General features: G+C 44.8%; 2 long non-coding RNA genes across 2 annotated transcripts in view; one reads left to right on the plus strand and one right to left on the minus strand.

Annotated features, from left to right (window-relative positions):
• The window catches only part of LOC109299741, a 15,533-nt gene extending 9,299 nt beyond the window's left edge, over positions 1-6,234 (minus strand). Inside the window, exon 1 of the long non-coding RNA XR_002097979.1 lies at positions 6,115-6,234. This is a non-coding gene — a long non-coding RNA (uncharacterized LOC109299741). The remainder of the gene's footprint in view (positions 1-6,114) is intronic.
• A 31-nt stretch (positions 6,235-6,265) lies between these two features.
• The window catches only part of LOC109299739, a 21,458-nt gene continuing 6,663 nt past the window's right edge, over positions 6,266-21,060 (plus strand). The window contains exon 1 of the long non-coding RNA XR_002097978.1: positions 6,266-6,358. This is a non-coding gene — a long non-coding RNA (uncharacterized LOC109299739). The remainder of the gene's footprint in view (positions 6,359-21,060) is intronic.

Genomic DNA, 21,060 nt, shown 5'->3' on the forward strand with positions numbered 1-21,060 from the left:
TCTGACATGATCTCCCCCTAATAAATCCATGCTGATTGGATTTAACATCAAAAGCTTTATTGGGACATGCTATTATTTGCAATAATAATTATAATGCTCACATAACCTTGGAGTTGAGAGAAGTTGGATTCATCAGAATTCATGATGGCTGAAGTTGTTCAGTGGAGTCTCAGGTGATCTGATTCCTTGTGGCTATACAACTGTTTTATACTTCTGGCTACATGATGTTAGTCACGTATACCATTTCATATTTGGTTAACCTAACTCGGCATCCAATCAGTGCCCACTTCCTTGTTCCCTTTAGGTCACTAACCCTGTCCAGTGACCCAGTGTTGCAAAATGCCAACCCTGCCCAACAACCCAATACTTGCTCAACATAGCTATGTGTTTTTGTGCCATCATGGTATTACTTTGGCCAAACAGGGCTTGCCAGACCCACAAAGTAACAATGTTGTGTTTGTAATAGTTTGTATTTTTTGAGTGTGTTGATTTCTAACAAAATGCTAAACCATTCCTAGGCTTGGTTGTGAAAATTCTGTAAGACTCTCCTTTGAGAAGAGAATCTTTTCCAGTGTATGTCTCAAGCTTACTAACTGACCCTCATGATATAAAAAGAAAGTTTCAGTGCATCTCAGACTTCACTTATAGGATCTTTAATGGCTCTGTTTGATTTTAAAATGCCTCAGAATTGCCTGGATTTCATTGTTGTTTGTGAATTGAGGCACTATGCAATTCACTGAATAGATAGGATTCTCTTCTAGAAGTCATGTGAAGGAAAACTGTCACTGAATAATCAAAAACTCTCCTAGCTGACACCAAGCAGTTTTCCATTTCTGTGGGAGAAGAGAAATATTATGACAACATCTACAGTGAACCTGTAATATTTAGCATGACAAAGAATGAGAGACTTTATAGGATGAGGTATTGCCAAGGAAGAAATTTCAGCTAAGTTTCTAAATTAGTCCTTTATCTTCAGCCTTTGGCTACGGACAGACATTCAGAACTCCTGAGCCTGAATTGATTCAGTCTTTGCAGGTTAGTCTAACCTGCATAGATTGAACTGATTTGCAAGTGAATAGACATTCACTTTTAATTTGGAAAAGTAGGCACATCCCTGCAGTGGCTCAGGCTAGAAGCCAGGGGGTGCTAGATGGATCCCTCCCTTCTCTTCCTCAGCAGCCACAAGGCTGGAGGGAAGCTGACCTGGGGGGCATGGCCAGGCCTCTGGGAGACTGCTAATTATGATTGGGGAGGGGTTTAAACCTCCACCCTAGCCTGTAGAGACCCAGCCAGTGTGTGCCTGGAGGGGGAGGGTGGAAACAGCCCTTTGGAGGCTTGTCCCTGAGGCCAGACACTCGTCCAGGCAGTGCCTCAGGTGAAGGGAGTGGCAGGAGCAATGCTGTGCAGTGTGGCAGGAGCAGGAGCTGCACCTGGATGTGGGGGGAACAGAACAGCTCTGCTGGGCCCAGCCAGTGTTGTTGCTTCCCCCTGCAGATCCTCCTCTTCCCAGTCCTGCCACTGCTGCACCACTCTGGGTGGGAGTGGGAGCGGGGGAAGCTTCAGCCCAGTGACTTCTACCTAGTGCCTGTAGATCTGGCTCCAGGTCCAGCTGGCTTCCAACTGCTCCACCCACCCAGCATGATGAGCAGCCCTTGTGGGTGGGCAGAGTGCTTGGAAGGCAGCCGAGAGCTGGAAGCACTGAGCTGAAGCTTTTCCCTCTCCTGACCTACCCCCTTCCACTAGGGTGGCCATCATAGAGGACAGTCTGGTTGTCCTCTGTCCTCTATTGATACAAAACCCAATGCCTTTACGTCCTCTATTTTTCTCTTTCAAGAGAATTTCTCTTTTCTCTTGAAAGAGAAAAATAGAGGACGTAAAGGCGTTGGGTTTCGTATCAATAAAGGACAGAGGACAGAGTAGTAGAAAACTGGAATGTCCTCTATGACAGCCATTCAACCTGCCACCCAGAGTGGTGCAGCAGGGGCAGGAGGAGGAGGAACCACCAGAGGCAGGAAGATGCCGTGCATTGGTTGGACCTGGCAGGGCTGTGCTGCTCCCCTCACCTCTAGCTGTAGCTCCTGCCATGCTGTGCAGTGCCACTCCTGGTTGGTGGAAGCTTGAGCCTGGTGATTTCTGCCCAGTGCGTGGAGCTCTGGCTCCAGCTAGCAGATACTTTCCACCCTCTCTGCCCACCCGTAGGGGCTGCTCATCACACTGGGCAGGCAGAGCAGATGGAAAGCATCTGGGAGCTGGAGCCAGAGCTCCATGCACTGGGCAGAAACTGCCAGGCAAAAGCTTCCTGCCCACCCACCCAGAGTGGTGTGGCAGGGGTGGCAGTGGCAGCTGGAGGTGAGGGAAGCAGAACAGCCCCACCGGCCCTGGCCAGTGTGCAGCTTGTGGTGCAGCTGCAGCCACTGGTGCTGCACAGGACATGGGGTGTGGTGGTGGCTGCCAGGCTCTGGGCCCACCAGCACTTCCAGCCTGGTGCCCAGCCAGCCCCACCCATGCCTCCAGGCTCAGCTGTCACAGAACTGCAGCCGGCTGGGAAGGGCCCTGCCCCTGAATCCTAGCCTGGGCCAGCCCTGCTGGGACCTTTCCTGCCAGAGGCAGCTCCATGATAGCCCTGCCTAGCCTGGGCATAGTGAGCAATCAGGCTGCACAGCTCCCATGGCCCCAACCTGAGCTGCAGCCCATTGGGAAGGACCTGGTGCCCATGGCCCAGCCTGAGCTGGTCCCTCTGTGTCTGCCCTCAGCAGAGCCCACAAGCTGGCCTGGCTCAGCTCCACAGCCCTAGCCATGGGTGAGGCAAGCTGATGGTGGGGCCATGCTTGCCTTCCTCCTGCCCCCCTCCCCACCACTGCCTCTTGAGCAGTAAGGGGGGAATGCTTGACAGAGGCTGCTACACATCAGCCAGGCAGCCCCTAGCTATGGTTCCTTGGTGGAAGGGGGAGAATAAAACCCTTCCCTGCTTCCTTTGGTTCAGGGGGCCATGCCAGGCCCACGTCAAGCCATGCCTTTGCCCCTGCTTCAGCTAGAAAGCAGAGGAGTGGGGCCAGCCCTGCTGTCTGGAGCAGACAGCCCAGCCTAGTCCAGGGCTGCAGAGCATGCTGGGATGTTGGGGGACTCTAGTTTAACTTAAACTAGGAAGGGGTCTGGGACACAAGTTCCATAAGCCTGTTTGACCCAAATCAGTTAAGTCTAATACTACATTCAACCAGGTTTACATTAAACCAGTTTTGGCCATGTTTAAACTGGTTTATGTGTACTGAATTTATGTTCTGTTACAGATTTAAACCAGTTTCTTATTACTTAAACCGGTTTATGTGTAACTTCTGAACCTAGCCTGTAGGTCTTTGGTGCTTTGGTTAGGTTGTTCACCATTGCTGATACTGCAAATGTCATTTCTGGAAATATGAAAAAAAACTCATAGCTTTGTCAAGACATTCAAAAAGAAACCCTCATATACTTATATGGAAATTTTCAAGGGACATGCTAATTAGATCTGTTATATATGTTTATGTATCTTTTATCAACTTTACCCCTATGTATTGATTACTACTTAGCTCTTCCGTTTACTCCATTTTCCCAAAGTGAAAAAGAGTGTAAGGCTATAGGAATTAACAGGCTGGCCTCACCATTTCCACATTTTGTAAAGCACACACCAGTAGCTTTTACTGATGCTTTAACTTTGCTTTAATTTTCTGAGTACTATTATTCACCACCCAGAATTACCATTATTATGAGTAATGATTCATTTTGAAATGATTAATGAGACCTGTGATAAGGTATTTAGAAACTGGCAAATTCTTATAGTCCAGTATATAGATTTTTAAAAAAAATGAATGGAATTTGAATTTAGTTAAACTGGGTAAAAATGACTCTCAAATGACTTAGTAGGCATTTAATCTTTCACCATTATTTCTATATCAGTATTTTCCCATTTATAAGTCTAAAGAAGATTTTTCTAGCTGCTAGCACTTGCAACCTCTACCTTGAAAAACGTTGAATTCTCATTGCCTCTTTCATGTAGCATCACAAGAAAGAAAATGTAACAGTCAGAAAGAACTTAACTGAGAGATTTGTTGATCATGCACAAAGCAGAGTAGAATCCAATTTCAGGTGGTTTAGTTCTGTAATGACTAGTATAGCAAAGACTTGATTTCCTAATAAATGAACAGATAAGACTCAAGCACACAGGTAGCTACTGACTGCACTGTCACTCTCCCAGAGGTCTAGCTGAGTATTCATGAACTTTCATGAAAGAGAGGAAATCAGTTCTGTTACCCTTGTGGTGAAACCTGCATTTGATGCAAAGACCCACCCGTGGATGCTTAATAATGCAATTTTAACTTTGGCTTAAACTTTTTCTCTCCCTGATCACCACTCATACCCTGAGAAGTTTTCAGGGCCCTTTCTTTCCGATTTTAGATGGCCCATCTTTTTCAAAGGCATGTCCTTTCTGCTATCAGGCCCATTTTGGTTAGATTGGTTCCATCACTGTTATTCTCATATTTGGCTCCCTTTGCATTTGTAGACTTGTGGGGATAACAGAATTAGGTTCAATTGTACGATCTAGAAATATCACCTATTTGTAGTTCATGGAATAATAAATGTAACTGTTCTATCATGCTGCAAGAAGAAATCAGCCCTATTCATTTTTAAAATGTGTTTTGTTGAAATGTGAGTAAATTTTCCTTGGGAGATAAAGCAACATTTCTCCAAAATGTGTTTAAAACAGTCAGGAAATATATCAGGATTTAGAAAATTTTGTTAAATGGATTTCCTCAGTTTATCTTATGCTTAGTCTTCCTTATATAATTAGCACTGAGCTAATGTAGAAAAAGAATTATGCACAGGTGTTTGGAAACTTTGTTGAACACTGAGAAGGTACTAAAAAATGGAAGTGTTGATATCTTAAATCTGAATCTGTTTGCATTTTTAGTGGCTGTTTGGTTTTAATTCCAAGGCACAGGGTTGGCAGGGATAATGATAACCTGAGGTTATCAAAACTATAATATTTAGATTAGAGGGAAGGGTTTTTATGGAATGTGAAAACCAGTTATGCTCTGCATTTTGGCAGGATACTTTAGGGTCACTCCTTAAAAAAAATTAACCTAGCAAGAGCATAGTCCTTTTATTTCTCTGTGATTCTAGCTCAGCTGAAAGGAGTAAGATGTCAAGAGGCTGAGCTCATCATTTATGTAAAGCTGATATTGTTGTGCATATGCACTGCACAAAAAGGACCCCTGAGTTTTACTTGTGGTGAATGTTTTGAAAATGCTCATTTGCTTTGGTATGTGATTGTTGTATAGTCATAGAATCATAGAATCAATGAGTCGGAAGGGACTTAGACAGATCATTTAGTCTGACCCCCTGCCATGGGCAGGAAGGAGCACTGGGGGTAGCAGGGGTCATAAGACCCCAGCCAGGTGCCTATCCAGTCTCCTCTTGAAGATAATATCACATCATCCCAAGCAATAGGTTGAAACAGTGCATAATACTATTATACTTGCTCCTTAGCACAAGAGAGAATAAAAATAGCTTTAAATAGGTTCCTAAAAATATCCCAAAGCATTTTTCAAATGAAAGTATTGAATTATGTACAGGCAACCAGAGTAGTTATTATGCACCCAGCAGTAATTAATTCATGTTTATCAGTGTCAGTATCTCTGTTTTCTTTGTTAGCCATGATATCAAGGTGATTTTCTGAAAAGTCTCAGGGTCAAGTTACACAGTGAATTATTTGAAGTAATTTTACACGCCACTGTATAATTTCAGATGTGTTCAAAACATGATAATAATATGTAATAGTGTGATGTTAATACATTATACTATTGACTTTTTTGGTTACTCTAGTTCTTTTTTGATGTTTTCTTGTTTAATTATATTATAATAAATAGATATTTATATTTGAGAGCTCTGCACAAAAGGGTTAATAGCATTTAAACCATAGATCTTGGAGCAAAATAAAGTAAATATAAGATAAATAGGAATTTGAAGATCAATACAGCTCAATAAAATGAATAAACATTTTAAACAAGCAAAACAAATAATATTGTCTCAGTCTTAAATTACAATTTTTAGGATAACAAGATTAGAAAAGGTAGAGAATACCTTATTTCATTGTGATCATAAAAGCCTTTCTTTCACATAGTTCTGTCTTTTGTGACTTTTCAAGCTAATAAGGTGACAGCCTATATCATCAAAATAGCTTTACTATAGTAAGTATTGTGGTTTTTGAACTAGTAGGGTAAAAGACTTCTGAGCCAGAAATGGAGTTAACCATTTATTTCTCTGTGACAGTACAGATTACAAAGAAACAGTGTGGTAGATCTTCAACCTGGTCGGAGATGCATGGGTAAGAATGATTTATTTCTCTTAACACAAATATACTTTCATTCCTAAGTATACTGGCTTCATAGTTTTAAAGCAGTGAGCTATAATGCTCCTCAGTAACATGCTATTTTTTGAACTATACAAATATTGTAACTATCAATATTCTTTAGCCAATGGGGAATGGGGCATATTTTTTGCACAGACAATTGTTGTTTCCAGTTGTTTGCAAGTATCTCCCAAAGATAGCAGCCAACAAGGCAGGCTGCCATGTACAAAAGCTCATGCCTTTCTGAATGGATTAGTCCAGGGGTGAGCAAAATATGGTCTGGGGCTGGATTTGGCCCATTGAGGAATTTTGTTTGACCCATGGTGGGGGAGGGGGGGAAGGGGTGTTTCTTGGTTCTGCCCAGCCCAGGCATAAGGGTCAGCCTGAGCCATGGCATGTGCCCTAGTCCTGCCACTCCCAGGCATGCAGCAGGGCTGGGGGCAAATAGATGCTGGACTCCACTTCCCAGAAGCCCTGGTGGTGGCGGCTCATTCTGGCTGCTGCTGCCAGACCCAGCCCTGCTGCCTGGGCACTCTGACCCATCTGCCCCACATACACCGCTGAGGATGAAACCGATACAGGCTGGACACTCGGTTGGCTGGTGGGGAGTGGCATCGGAAGTGAGACAGTTGGGCAGGGTCAGAGAGACCCTGCAATCTTGGGGTGGTGATGCTGCGGGGCCAGGGCTGGGGCCAGGGCCGAGCCATAGTCCGCTGCTCGCACACCCCTGTGATGGGTGCAGGTTCTGCAGGCAGGGGCATGCAGCGTGTGGATCATGGCTCTGCCCTGGCCCTGGCCCTGGCCCTGGCCCTGGCCCTGCACTGTCACCATCCTGTGATCCCAGGATCTCCATAGAGAGCTGCATCTGGGTTGGGTCCAGGATCTTAGGGAACTTACAGCACGGGGACAGGGCAGAGCAATGATCCACTCCCTGAATGCCCCTGGCTACAGAACCAGTACCTGTCACAGGGGTGGACAGGGGATTGGGGCTCTGCCCTGGGCCCTGGCTCCACACTGTCACCATCCCATGACCCTGGCCTCATCCACCCATCCCACTTCTAAACAGGATTCCCTGCCCACTCACCCATGGCCACATCCCACATAAGGAGCTTTGATGAGTTGTTGTATGTGGGACGGCAGTGGTGCTGACCCAGCCCATGTCTGCTCAGCAGAACTCCTTATGTGGCCTGCAGGTCCAAATAATTGCCCAACCCTGGATTAGTCTCTAAGGCTAAGGACAGGCATTCAAGAAGCCCAAGGCAGAAGCACTCTAACTTTCAAGGTTTACTCTAAATGCCCAAGGTTTGGTCAGGATGGAATAGAACAGATGTTATCCTGTTGGTGGGGCAGGGCTTGGAGCCTGCCTGCATAGGTCGACCCCAGCAGGTAAGGAGGGCTCTCGCATGCTTCCCGCTGTGCCCCATGAGCTCCTCGGGCTGCTGAAGACTCCCAAACAGAGCCAAACAGAGACACCCCTGATTGACCTCTGGGCATGGGCTACCATGCCCTTAACGCCCTGCCACCATGACTTGCATGTGCCTTCATTTCCTGCCCTGCACGCCCAAGCAAGCAGGAAGGCCCAAGAGCTGTGGCAGGTCCTGCTGATTGCCATTTGTGAATCACAGCTGCCCACCTGGACCTGACATGGCAGTGGCTCTCCATGACATGTGCCTTCATGTCCATGACCAGCCAGCTGGCCATCCCATGCATGGCCACCCAGTGCACCCTGCGCTCACCAGGTGCGTGAATGTGTGTGTGTCAGATGCCTGGGTTCTGCGTGTGTGGGGGAGCAGGTGCGTGTGTCCCAGATTCCTGTATTCCATGTGTATGTGTGTGTCCTGGATGCCTGGGGGGGGGAGGGTGTGTGTGCATGTATCCCAGACACCTGGGTTGTGTATATGTGTGTGTGGGTCCCAGGTGCCTGGGTTCAGTGTGTGTGTATGTATGTGAGGGGTGGTCCCAAATGCCTGGGTTCTGTGTGGGGGACGTGGGCTTGGGTGTGCCCTAGGTGCCTGTATTGCATGTGTGTGTGTCCCAAACACGTGTGAGAGTGCATCTTGGATGCCTGGATTCTCTGTGTGTGTGTGTCCCAGACACCTGGGTTTTGTGTGTGTGTGGATGTGTGTGTGTATGGGTCCTGGATGCCTGTATTCCTGTCCTGATGATGTTTGTGGCCCCAGTGGCAGGCTGTCCAGATCTGCAAAGCTCTGGCTGAGTAGCTCCTCACCCACACCATGTGAACCAGGAGCCCTCTCTGGATGAGGGCTGCCCCTGCTCTGGCACTGGGCCATGGGTCTCCAGCCCCAGGCTCTTCTGGCCCTACATCATGGGCAGCACTGTCCAGAATGCTGGCCAGGCACCCTGACCCCTCTCCTCCCCCTCCCCAACCTTCCCCAGGGGCACATACCAAGGTGCAGGAGAATGTGGCCTTAGGAAGAAACTTGCCTCATTTTAATCAATATGTTGAAACTGCCAAACGTTTAGTGTGTTTATTAAAGAAAAACTGTGGAATGCTGCCTGCTCTGGAACTTGGAACCTTCTTTGCAATTAACATTGAGAGAGTGGAGAAAAACCCTGAATGCACTGAGTGGTTATGAGGTTGAGGGGGAAGAGGGGAGGGCAGCCACAGATCTCAACTTAGACATGAAACCCTGGGGCAGTAGGGGGAATGCCATGTATAAAACTGCTGCCCCTTGCTTTAATTAAATATTACAGCTGCCAGATTTTTTGCATGTATAATAAAGACAAGCTGTGGAATGTAGCCTGTTCCAGAACTTGGATCTGAGTCCAGGAGGCTTCCTATACCTCCCCAGGGGTTTGCAATGCTCCCATGCAGTGGGACCCAGGTCCAGAGTGGCCAGGCCTGGCAGCCTAGTGAGCCATGTTCTGTCCCATCCTGAGCACTCCTGCACCCTTCTTGGACTGGCCTGGAACCTCTTTGGGGTCCTGTGCCTATGCCAGTGGATGCCACCAACCAGGGGTAGTAAGTTGGTCCTGGAACCTGAGCTGAGTCACTGCTGGCCTTTGTATCAGGTCTCAGGGTGCCTGGTCTGTCTCCCCTCCCACACCACTGCTCCCTGGAATGGGCCCCACCCAATGTCTCACTGGTTCCTTGGGCCATGGGTCAGAGGCTCTCATGCACCACATCTCCTGTTCTTGGGCCCCCTTAGTACCCAGCATTTCCCACTCACTGCATGGTATAGAGCATTCCCCCTCAGCTGCCCTCCATGGCTGGCCTCCTGTGGGACACCTGGTTATGTCACCCCAGGGAAGAGTCCCTGGAATGGGACTGACCACACTGTGGGAGGCTGGGTGTCAGCCTTTCCCAACACTCTGGACCAAGAGGGCTACAGTCTCTCTGTGGGAAGTGGCACTGATGTCAGGGGTGTTGTAGCTTGATCCCAACCAGTCTTTGACCCTGTGCATAAACGCCTTATCCTGGCACTCCAACCCTCTCAGCTCCTCAGCGGTGTGGATGGCTTCTCTCAGATGGCAGGTAGCCACCTGGAGACCTCATCCTTGGACCTTTGCAGCATGTTCCTGGGCCTGGATGGCTCGTTCAAGTGCTGTGGAAGCACGGGTGCAAGCAGTCAATGACCTATCCATTCCAACCCCCAACATCAAGGGTCCCATTTGGTCCTTATTTCACCCAAACCATGTACACACATGTCTCATGTGCTCTGCAAGTGTCTGGCCAACTATCCAGGATCCAGCATCTTGGCCTCCATGAGTGGGCCTCCTGTGTACAAATGTGGAGTCCGCAGGCAACCGAGGGACCTATGGTGAGTCCTCTATCTGGACCTTTTCCCCTGCCCAGGGTCAGAAGCCATGCAGCTGCTCACAATCCATGCAGATGCTCCCCACTGACCATGCTGTAGAATGCCTGCATTCTGCCTCCCACTTGGGAAAATCCAGAGACCTGGGTTTTATTTTCCAGCTGTGGGAGCTGGGAGGACTGGGAGCCCAAGCATCCAGGGCTGGAGGGATAAGCCTTCTCCAGTTCTCCAAGAGGAGGAGGAGGGAAGAAGTATGGGTGCGGTTTGCTAGGGGAGATTTTTCCCATTCCTGCTGTGCCTTACTTGCAGCAGTGCTCAAACATAGATGCTTTGTCAAATGGAACTGTGTCAATGGTGCCCGGAGGCATGCCAGTGTAAACCAGAAGTTATGACTTGGCTGTGGAGCTTGAAAGAAGTTTTTAGTGCATTTCAGCATCTAGGTGCTGATTTGCACTATGCGATTCTGCATCAATGTACTGGCCTCCTCAGGAAAGTTATGCAACCCTGAGGAATAGGGCACTTGGTTGTCAATTTACCAGATTTATGGTCTTATTCAATTTAACAGAAACTGATACGCTCCCAACAACAGCAAGGAGTAATGACCCTGATGCCTCAGCTCCATTCCAGGCCAGTGGTATGGGAGTTGGCAGAGCAGGGTGTTTGCAAAGCATGAGGTCAGTGGGGAGCATCCATAAATCAGTATTATTACTCTTCCACCTGGACAATCATTGAGCCAAGAGCATGCTGAATATCAGAGTAGGCAGCAACATCCTTCCCCATGAACATACCCCAACCTACCAAGGAGTCACATTAGATTGTTCCCTCATTTATAGTCATCACGTTCAGAAGGTCAGTAGTAAAATCTCTGCATGGGTAGCTGCCTGAAGATGTTTAGGCAGCATGGCATGGGGTGCCAACTTCAAAGTTCTCATAACCACTGCACTTGCAGTGGTATATGCCCTAGCAGACTATTGTGCTCCTGAATGGTCCAGAAGCTGTCACAATTAAAAGTGCCATGTTGTATTTAATACTGCACAGAGAATCGTAACAGACTGCACAACTTATACACATGAGGATGTATTTCTTGCACTCTTGGGCATTAGATCAAGGTACATTAGAATACAGACTCCAACTGCTCCCCTGCTGCCAGATTTCTGGGCCCATGGAGAGCCCAACAGCTGGGTAATGTGGCCTTGTATGTTGAGCTAAATTTAGATAAGGGTTGTGGTGAATGGAAATGAAATGATCCATCAGACTAATCTGGTCTGGCATCTATTCCTACAGCATTTTATACCAACACCAAATGAGTCTGCCATTGGGCATGACCTTGACAGAGAAGTGTGGGTCAAGCTGAACGGACTGAGATCTCGGTACAGACACTTCAGAATAGCACTGTACAAGATGAACATTTCAGATAGCTTCCTGTGTGAATGTGGTGTCCAACTACCAGGACAGAACTTAATGGAAGGCTATAATCTTTACAAATGCTCATATGGGGTAAATGGAATTGGTACATTGAGCAATAATACCAGACAGTAGCTTATAGCTGGGCAGAGGGAACAAGGGGCAGGGGGTTAGAAACAGGGGCTTCACTGGCTTGAGTCCCTGAGTGCCTGAACCTGGGCCAGGCTGGCACTGGGGCAGACTAGACCACCGCCCCATAATGGGAGGTGAGTGGGGTGCTGTAGTGCTCCATGGGATGTGATCTACCATGAACCATGATTGGATCTGGTAGAGATATTTATTATGGTGCTCTAACCTACAGCACTCAAGACTGATATCACATTCATCCAGGGTTGTCCTAGACTGGGATCCGCCATTTTTATAGTGCTCTGTGTGCCCTGGCTGTCTGTTTGGTTGTAGCTATAGAAGGTTTTCTGTGTGCCTACCATGCAACAGGTGTAACTTCTGTACCTGCCCTAAGGTGCCATTCTGCCTTGTCTTCTCACAGATGTAACTTGGTTGTAAAAACTCTCTGTGATACTTCAGTGACAATAAAGGTGTCATCTCCTAGCAACAACATAACATGGCCTTCCATGTTAATGATATAAAGATTTTAATTCCTAACTGAAATTATATTGTTATCTGACTGGATTAAAATCATATATTGGAAATAACTTAAGTATTCCTTTTCTTAATTAGATAATATTTAGTATACATAGCATTGACAACTTTAACTTTTGGTTTCAGTTTCTTTTCTTTTATTATATAGACTACATGTGCAGTTCAAGGGCTATATTCTCCCCTAAGCTATGTCTATTGAACTCTTACTGAAGGTAATTGAGGTAGAATCTGGCCCTGAGTTGTCATTTGCTGCTGAAAGCATAGCTGTGTTTCAAAAGAAAATGTGTGCTGCCCCAGTTTATATTTAGTATGTAGTTATCATGGGGAACAACACTAAGGGAAGCCATTGCCCAGAAGTTATGCATCAGTATATTCAGATTCTTTGAATAAGGATTATAAGGTTAGGCTGGTATAATGAAGGGAAAGTGTGTGTGTGTGTGTGTGTGTGTGTGTGTGTGGTGGGAGGGTCTGGTAATTTTGTACCAATACTGAATGAAGCCAAACTATCTGGACAGGTATTTTGCATAATCATGGAGAACAAAATGATAGTAATGTTCACAATATTTTACTCCGCCATTTGTGCCATGCATCCCTCAGAAACAAATACACTATAATCCATGTCCTGAGGAGTTTATCATTTGTACTCAACCATGACTTAACGACTCAACAGATAAATATCTTAAACAGAAATGGAATACGGGACAAAGTAGAACAAGGGTTATAATAAGATCACATAGTTTCTCAATCTGGCATATGTACAATACAAAGTTTAAAGGTCTTATTAAATTCTGAAAAAAAAAAATCAGCCAAACATTAAATCACCACTCAAACAAGCAAAGAAAGGGTGGTGAATGTTTGGGATTAATGAGTGTCTATCCATGTGCTCTGGAGTGCAGGAGTCAGGAGGGGAGGGAGGGGCAATTTAATTAGAGCGGCTCCTGGACAGCCACTCTAATTAAAATGCCACAGCATCACATGTGTTCAGCATCCTGCATTTCAAAATGGCTGCAGGGGCACTTTAAATAAAGCTTCGTTGATGAGTTTTAGTTAAAATACCCCTGCCACCATTTTCAAACATGGGGCACTGAATAATATGACGCTGCAGCATGATTAACTGAATCTGCTCCCATGTGTTCTAATCAGAGCACATGTATAGGCACCCAATGTGAATGAAAACATGTAAAGCACACTTCAGGATGACCCAAGATTTAAGATTTAAATTCTTCCTAGGAAACTGAGAACACATTTTAAGATAGAAATTACCCGTTATAAATGCAATTGAGGTTGCTTAATATATACTTTATTTTAAAAATATGTTGTTGTTTGAGAACTCAATTGCTTTATTTCAAAAATACATTTATTGGTAGCGCAAAATGCCAAACTGGTGTCTGTGAAGTTGGTTAGGTTATACATAGGGCTGTGTAGAATAGACATACCTGAATAATTTTATTTTGCTCCGTTCCAGTATAGACACTAGGCACCTCTTTATAGACTTGGTGCACCCCTTAATAGACTCAAGGCACTTGTCAGAAAATACTAGATCTTAGTTTTCACTCATTTTTTTGCTACAGAAAAATAATACAGCAATCCATCTGTTGCAAAGAACTTAGAAAGATTACAACAGCTCAGAGTGTTAAAGGTATAGACTGCTCATTTGAAGTCTCTTGGTTTATGTTGTGAATTATGTTTGCACACCTAACAGTGCCAACATTGCATGACACTCCATGAAAGCCTTGGCAGGAGCTCAAGGCAACCTAGGATAGCTTGCATGGCACCCTGGCTGAGAATCAGTGTAGCAGCGGGACCTCTGAAATGGAAGACAGCAGACAGTTCAGACTTTATGATCAGTCATTCCATAAACTCTCTCCTAAAACTGCCAACAGCATTCCCCCTGGTCTGGTCAAGTACCAACTTGTTGTTGCTGATATTTCTGTTATCAACATATGCCTGGTTTCCACTGTTCCAGGCCACAATTTCAGTAAGTATAAGGCAATCAAATGCAAAGCAGTGCTGGCAGGAAGGCACTGGGACAGATCCTCATCTGGTGTAATGCAGTGTAGTACCATTGCAGTCAATGAAGCTAGGCCTGTTTATACTTGGTGAAGAACTGGCCCACATGGCCTGCCCCTAAGGGAGAGCAAGAACAAGACAGCCATAAGAAGCAGATATATAGAGCAAGTGTGAAACAGCCCTGAGTTGTTCTCCCCTGAGGAGTGAAAGCTGGATTCTGATGTGCCATCCTGTATGAATGTAAAAAGTGAGAGAGAGAAAATTAATGTTTAGACTTGGTTCACACATATTGTTTTCTAATGGAGAATAAGTATCACCCTACATACTGTATCAGGTACAAATTCCAGTGTGGGTTGTTTTTATCAGTTAACATCTCAGTTCCCAAGAAAGTAAATAAGTAAGCTTATAGTTAAACATTTGTACTCAAATGAAATTCACCATCTCTTTTAAACCCTAAGGCCAATGTACAGTGCTTTGGAGTCAGTGCAGCATGGGGCCTGACAAGACATCCCACTTGATACAGAGAAAATTGATGAAGGCATTCTATCATTCTTAGACATTCAGTGGGAAGTTCAAAAGGGAAACAGTTGTGTCTGATCACCAGCTTCTGCTAATGCTGATTTAGCCCCACAGAACTTTGCATCTGATTCTGCATGGTATGCCTAATTTTGCAACAGCATGATTAACAAATTGGCCTTCGTGACACTTGTAATGTGGTTTTAACTCTGCATGCTCTCCATTATTGCCTAGTTTGTAGCTTTTTTTGCAGGCTTCCCTGCTAAGAATTGACAAAAAGGACCTCACTAATTAATACTGAACTATCATAGGCATCTGCAATTATAATTCTTGTTAACGCAAAGGGATTTATAATGACTGAGCCAGTCTTTTTAATGTGCTATCAGTTGCAACTTGTATTCCCAAGAAATGTATTTCCCAGCATTGGTAGATTTTAAAATTAATTTATACATGGAACACATGTGCTTTGCCTAAGTTAATTCCTGTCATGTAGACAGCAACCTTCTGATATGAGATACTGACAGGAATATCAATCACAAATGTATTTGATGTCTGGTTTCTCTTACTTCAAAAACATTTAAAAGGTCATGAAGAGAACCGGGGGTATATAGGTTGTATATACTATAAAGCACAAAATGCTGTAAAACACAGAATATACACCATTAAAAACACAGAAAATAGAAATATGAGAATGACTTCTGTAGTGTGTGAGATAGCTGAGATTAAATTCTACCTTTCACTGTAATCCCCCTTTTCATTTTTGGTGAATGACTTTCTAAAAGACGAATTGAGCAAAATTAATTCTGATGTCATCCTCCAGACAGTACTCACTGCTGGATGGACATAGAGAGAAAGCAAGTCTGCTTTCTCAAACTCCTGCTGTGCTATGAACTAGATATGATGTTCTTCCTCACTACTACTCTTTGCCTGTTGTGTGCTCTTAATTTGCTGTCCTTGTTCACCTCAGGGGCAATGTTAGCCTTAGGTGAAATCCCTTTTAAGAAGGGTCTGCTGTATTATTAGTATCTTTTGACTGGATGACTGCTGTACAAATTAGAGAAGGTGAAGGAGACCGACTAGGTCATTTCCTCCATGTTTATGCTCTCCAAACAGCACAGTAGAGTGAATGTATCCGTGTGTAGCGAAGTGGCATTCAAACATCCCGAAGTGCCAGTAAGAGAAACTGGATGTATTTGATATAATTTGGGATTTTTAGACCTGAACTTGATGGCTGAGAGAAATGGAGACTAGTATTACCTATTGCTATCATAGGCTGCTGCCTCCATGGGGAAGAGAGAAGATCCTATCTGATTTTCCTGGCGTATGGTATAAGCAGCATCCTATGAGTTGGTGTCATAAAAAAGATACTGACTTACACTAATTGCCCTGGCTGAACCCTGAATTTGTGAGAGTGAGTCATATGCTAATGTAATTTCATAGCAATTATATCAGAAGAAATTTTAAGTGATGCCTTGCAGCTTGCCCTGCTTTATCCATTCACATGGGTGTTTGGGGGAGATGATTCATTCTGAATAACCTAGTGTCTATTATTACATTATTTACTACTAATACTTGCTGTTGTTGTTTATACAGTGCCACAGATGTGCATGAGTCTCCACAGATCTGACACATGATCACTGATGCAGTGACTGTGCCCAGGGGTTTGCGATGGGTTATGCATAGATATTATAGCAGTTAAACGTATTGTTCACTGATAGTAGGATGTGTTATGTGATATGTAGTAGGGCTGTGCAAAGCTTCAGTCCCTAATTCAATTCAGCAGAGATTCAGCCTGATTCAGTGCCCAAATCTCCAAAGCCAGATTGAATCAAAGGACCCTTTAATCTCTCCGAATCAAATCGGAACCCTCCGAATCGATTTGGAAAGATTTGGTGATTCAGATATAGACACAGCTTTAAATGTTTTTTTCTACATACCTCTAGGTACCAGGTGGCTTGTGAATGCTGCGATGCTGGGGTGCATGGAGCATCCTACAGAAGCGTGGAGGGGCGACCCAGTGCATTTTGCAGCACACCCGGAAGTGGACCAGAAGCACTTCTGGTCCACTTCTGGGTCCACTGGGGAGCATACTGGGGATACCCCTGCACCTCCCAGGCTCAGCAACTGGTGCCTCTTGGGTCTGGGGGGGCACCCAGGGTCCCCCCATGGTCGATCGCCGAGCTGGGTGGTACAGGGGATCCCCCCCTGCACGCTCTCTGGTGACTCAGAAGTGGACTGGAAGTACTTCCAGTCCACTTCCAAGTTTGCTACCAAGCACGCAGGGCCCCCCACCCCCCACATTCCTGTGGGATGCTCTATCTGCCCCAGCATCGCAGCATTCATAAGCTGTGCTGGTACCTCGAAGTATGTAGAAAAAACATTTAAAGCTGTGTCTATGTCTGAATCTTTGATTCTCCAAATCAGCATTGAATCTTCAAATTTGGGTTTGGCCGAATTGAATCAGGGAAAGTGATCTGAATCAACGAATTGAATCGCTGTCCTCGATTCGGACTGAATCTGAATCAAATAGGGTCCATTTCACACACCCCTAATATGTAGTTAGAGAGGTTTCTGGGGGAGCATTTTCTTGATCCTTTTATAGTCAGCACACAGAAGTATCAATTCACCCTAGGGTAGTGGACCAGCTGGGCTCAGCTGATTGAAATGTGATTTCTAAGAAATATTTTTTGTTGAAACTTTTTCTCCCCCAAAAATACTGTTTTGTTGAAACTAAAAAAAAAAAGTGTCATCAAGATGGAGTCTCACACTTTTCACTCTTAGTGGCCAGTGCTAGTTAGAAGCCGGTCTTCAGGTGCTTAGACTTTCCATCTGCAACTGCAAGGTGGGTCTCAAGGGCAGGCACTAGGTCAAATGCCTCAGGCCAATAGAAAGGGCAATGCTGCAAAGCCCAAGGCTGTCTGTAGGTGGTCAGTGTTTTTGAGATCTATACTGCAGAAGATTTACTGGCTGGCTTTTGGCAAGCTGCTTAATTTCTCTCTCCCTCACCAACTCATCACTGGCTTGCTCACCCATGTGGTTTGCAGATTTGAGAACTACGGATGACAATGCTATATGATTAATACTCTCTATGTCCTCTTTTGACCCTCCTCTTCAGGGTGCCTGACTGCATCATCCTTTCTGATGGAGTTGATCCTCTTAATGGCCCAGGGTATGGATGGGAATGTGAGAAGCACAGGACAGGGGAAATGATTTGCTTGAAGTCACGTGGAAAATAGTTCTCTGAATAGGGAATCAAACCCAGATATCTTGAGTCTCAGGCTAATATCCTAACCACCACCTTCACTCCTGTATATAAAGTGACCTACGGGCTGACTTGCTCTCACATGTACATTGCTTGTCCTTCCCTTCCTCTTTCTTTCTCTCCTTTAATCCTATTACAGTGAGGAGCAGGACTTGTGATAGACAGCTTCCGAATGAAGATTAGTGCTGGAAGTCTAGTGAAAAGGGGTGTATTTTAAGATGGGATTTGAAAGATGAGTCAGTCAATAGGTCCATTGGAGGAGGAAAGCTATTCCATTTATAGGAAGAGTATTATTGCCAGCAGGCGTTAATTTTCTCTTTGAAAGGATTAGAAAAATCCAAAGCTGGGGTTGAAGTTGAGAGTCAAAGATATGTAGGAGTATTGTATGAAACAGGAATGATTAGAGAATATTTTAAATTTAGCTATCTGTATATTAGTATTAGGCCCTCTCTACACTTTACATTTATTCAATTCATTGACACAGTTAATGTGTTAATCATTACATAAATGGCAAGGGTGCTGCATATGTACCCCGTTTAAGACACCATACAACACCAAACCAGCTATAAAAATATTCTACATTTAACACGTATGTGGCATGGTAGGAGGCACAATTGTTGGGACTGGGGATCAAATTCCATGGTACTTTTAAATTAACATGTGACAAGGGCCTTAATATTATTATTGCTACCTATCTCCGCCTTTAACCAGCAACATTTTTTAATCTCCAATTATCACAGGATACACATGCTATACATGGTAACAGAAAACAGCGGGACCTGTCTGGAAAGGGCATTTCCTCTTTCATCCTACTTTTTGGTTTAATTATTTGCTTCTGCTTTTCATGACACCTCTAGATTTTCTTTTCTCTGGTTCTTTGCAGAATAGCTGGGTGAAGAAGTGACCTTTTCTGTGATGAGAACATCTGCCCTATTAGTGTCTGCAGTATCTCTAGTAACTACTAGGTGTGTCTACACATGCAATTAAAGCTCCTGAATTTTCTGCACAGAAAATTCAGGCTCATTAATGTGCTCCCAGGTGCACATGTACAACTCCGTCTCTATCAAGAGCAAAATTGCCCAGTTCAGGGCTGCTCCTGCCCTGCTCTGTCCCTCAGCAGCAGCCAGGGAGAGCTCCAGGCACAGGCACCAATCCCTAACTCCACCAGGCAGGGAGAGCTAAACCAGTTGCAGGGAGAGCTGTCTTACTGGCCACTTAGGGATTGGGATGGGTCTCAACCTCCACATGGCTGGGAGAGCTATGCCAGCTGCAGTGGCAGCTGTCTCCCCACCATGTGGGTACCAGGACTTGTCCTGATCCCCATGTGGTGGGGAGACACCTGCCCTTGAAGCTGGCACAGCTCTCCCTGCTTGGCAGAGATTGGGACCAGCCCCTATGCCCTGTGGCAGTCCCTGGGGCTGGCACCTGGGGGGAGCCTGGAGCTCTCACTGGCTGCTGCGGGGGGCAGAGCAGGGCAGGAGCAGTCCTGGACTGGGCTACTCCTGTTAGGTGCAATGTTGCTGTCAACAGGGGTGCACATGTAGATGTATACCCAAAAGTGCATTAATGAACCTAAATTTTCTGTGCAGAAAATTCAGGCACATTAATTGCACATGTAGATGTATACCCAAAAGTGCATTAATGAACCTAAATTTTCTGTGCAGAAAATTCAGGCACATTAATTGCACATGTAGATGTATACCCAAAAGTGCATTAATGAACCTAAATTTTCTGTGCAGAAAATTCAGGCACATTAATTGCACATGTAGATGTACCTGCTATGTGGTGTTTAAGGCATCGTGCTGTGTATATAACCTCTCTTCTTCCCCTGCCTGCCTATTACTTCCATAAATGCTATTTGAAGTTATACACTTACAGTGTAATCCACCCTAAACAATGTAAGTTCTGTTCACACATAGTTGGGTAATTTAGCAAGAACTTGCTCTGCGCATGGACATTTCTTTTTCCTTCTTTGAGGTGGTGGGAGATCTTGTGTAGAATACTAAAGCCCAGACAACAAAGCAGAAAAATGTAGTCAGTCAGAGAAGGTGATATTCATTACCTGGCCCAGATATCAGAACTGGATCAGGATTGGCCCAATACATGCTGTGTGGTAATTAAACATTTCCATGCTGGTCTGCATGGTGACCATGGAAAATTACAGTTCATGTTCATTGTTGTCCAGTTCATTGTTGATTCTTATTGTCATAAACAGATGCACTTTTGAGCTGGTTACTTTCTGGGGTGGTTTAAGAGTCCTGCATTTTTGCAGGGGGTGGCACTAAATGACTATGGATGTTCCTTCCAGGCCTATGATTCTCCCTGTGCATAAGCTTAGGTACCATGATCTAATAGATTTATTCCAAGAAATGTATTCAAAGAAGAAAATATTCCCTGGTAAGCTTGGTGCTTTGATGTGTAATGCCCGAGGAGGGGAAGATTGGAGGCCAATATTTGGTTTGAATAGTTCCATTGTTAAGCAAACAATACAGAAACACAATGTGCACATACCTTTTGATACACCAACACCCAAACACAGGACATTGGCTTTTAGTGGAGGATGCATGGCATCCTTCTAAAGCAAGCACACACACCAGGCAAACCTATAAAGCAGAAAACTTGATGTAATGTGAAAAAAATATCTTGGGTAATAATTTATGTGGCTTTGTTTTTATGCTTTTCTGTCAAACCTGTTTGGAAGATATAAAATTAATGCATTTGAATACAGTTCCCCTGATCTCTAGTACACCAAATGTTAGGGCTAAAGGAAGCAACAAAAAGGAGGAGGGGGGCAAGGTACTTTTTATAAACAAGATGGAAGAGTGCAGAGGAGAAACTCTTGTGTTTCCTAGAAAACTCTTGCTTTTCATATGTTAGAGTGATGCTGGGGTTTGGTTGTGGTTTTTTTTTGCATCCTTCATAAGCAATTGAAATGTGAGATTTCAGGCTCAAGGCAGAGAGTAATTTTGATTCCAAATGTGATGAAGATAGTGCCTGCAAACTGAAGCCTCAAGGTGATTGTTAATTTTCTGTTGCAGTTTAGGAGTGAA

This window comes from Gavialis gangeticus, unplaced genomic scaffold (genome assembly GCF_001723915.1).
Source record: "Gavialis gangeticus isolate Ggan-Ray unplaced genomic scaffold, GavGan_comp1, whole genome shotgun sequence".
Lineage (NCBI taxonomy): Eukaryota > Metazoa > Chordata > Crocodylia > Gavialidae > Gavialis > Gavialis gangeticus.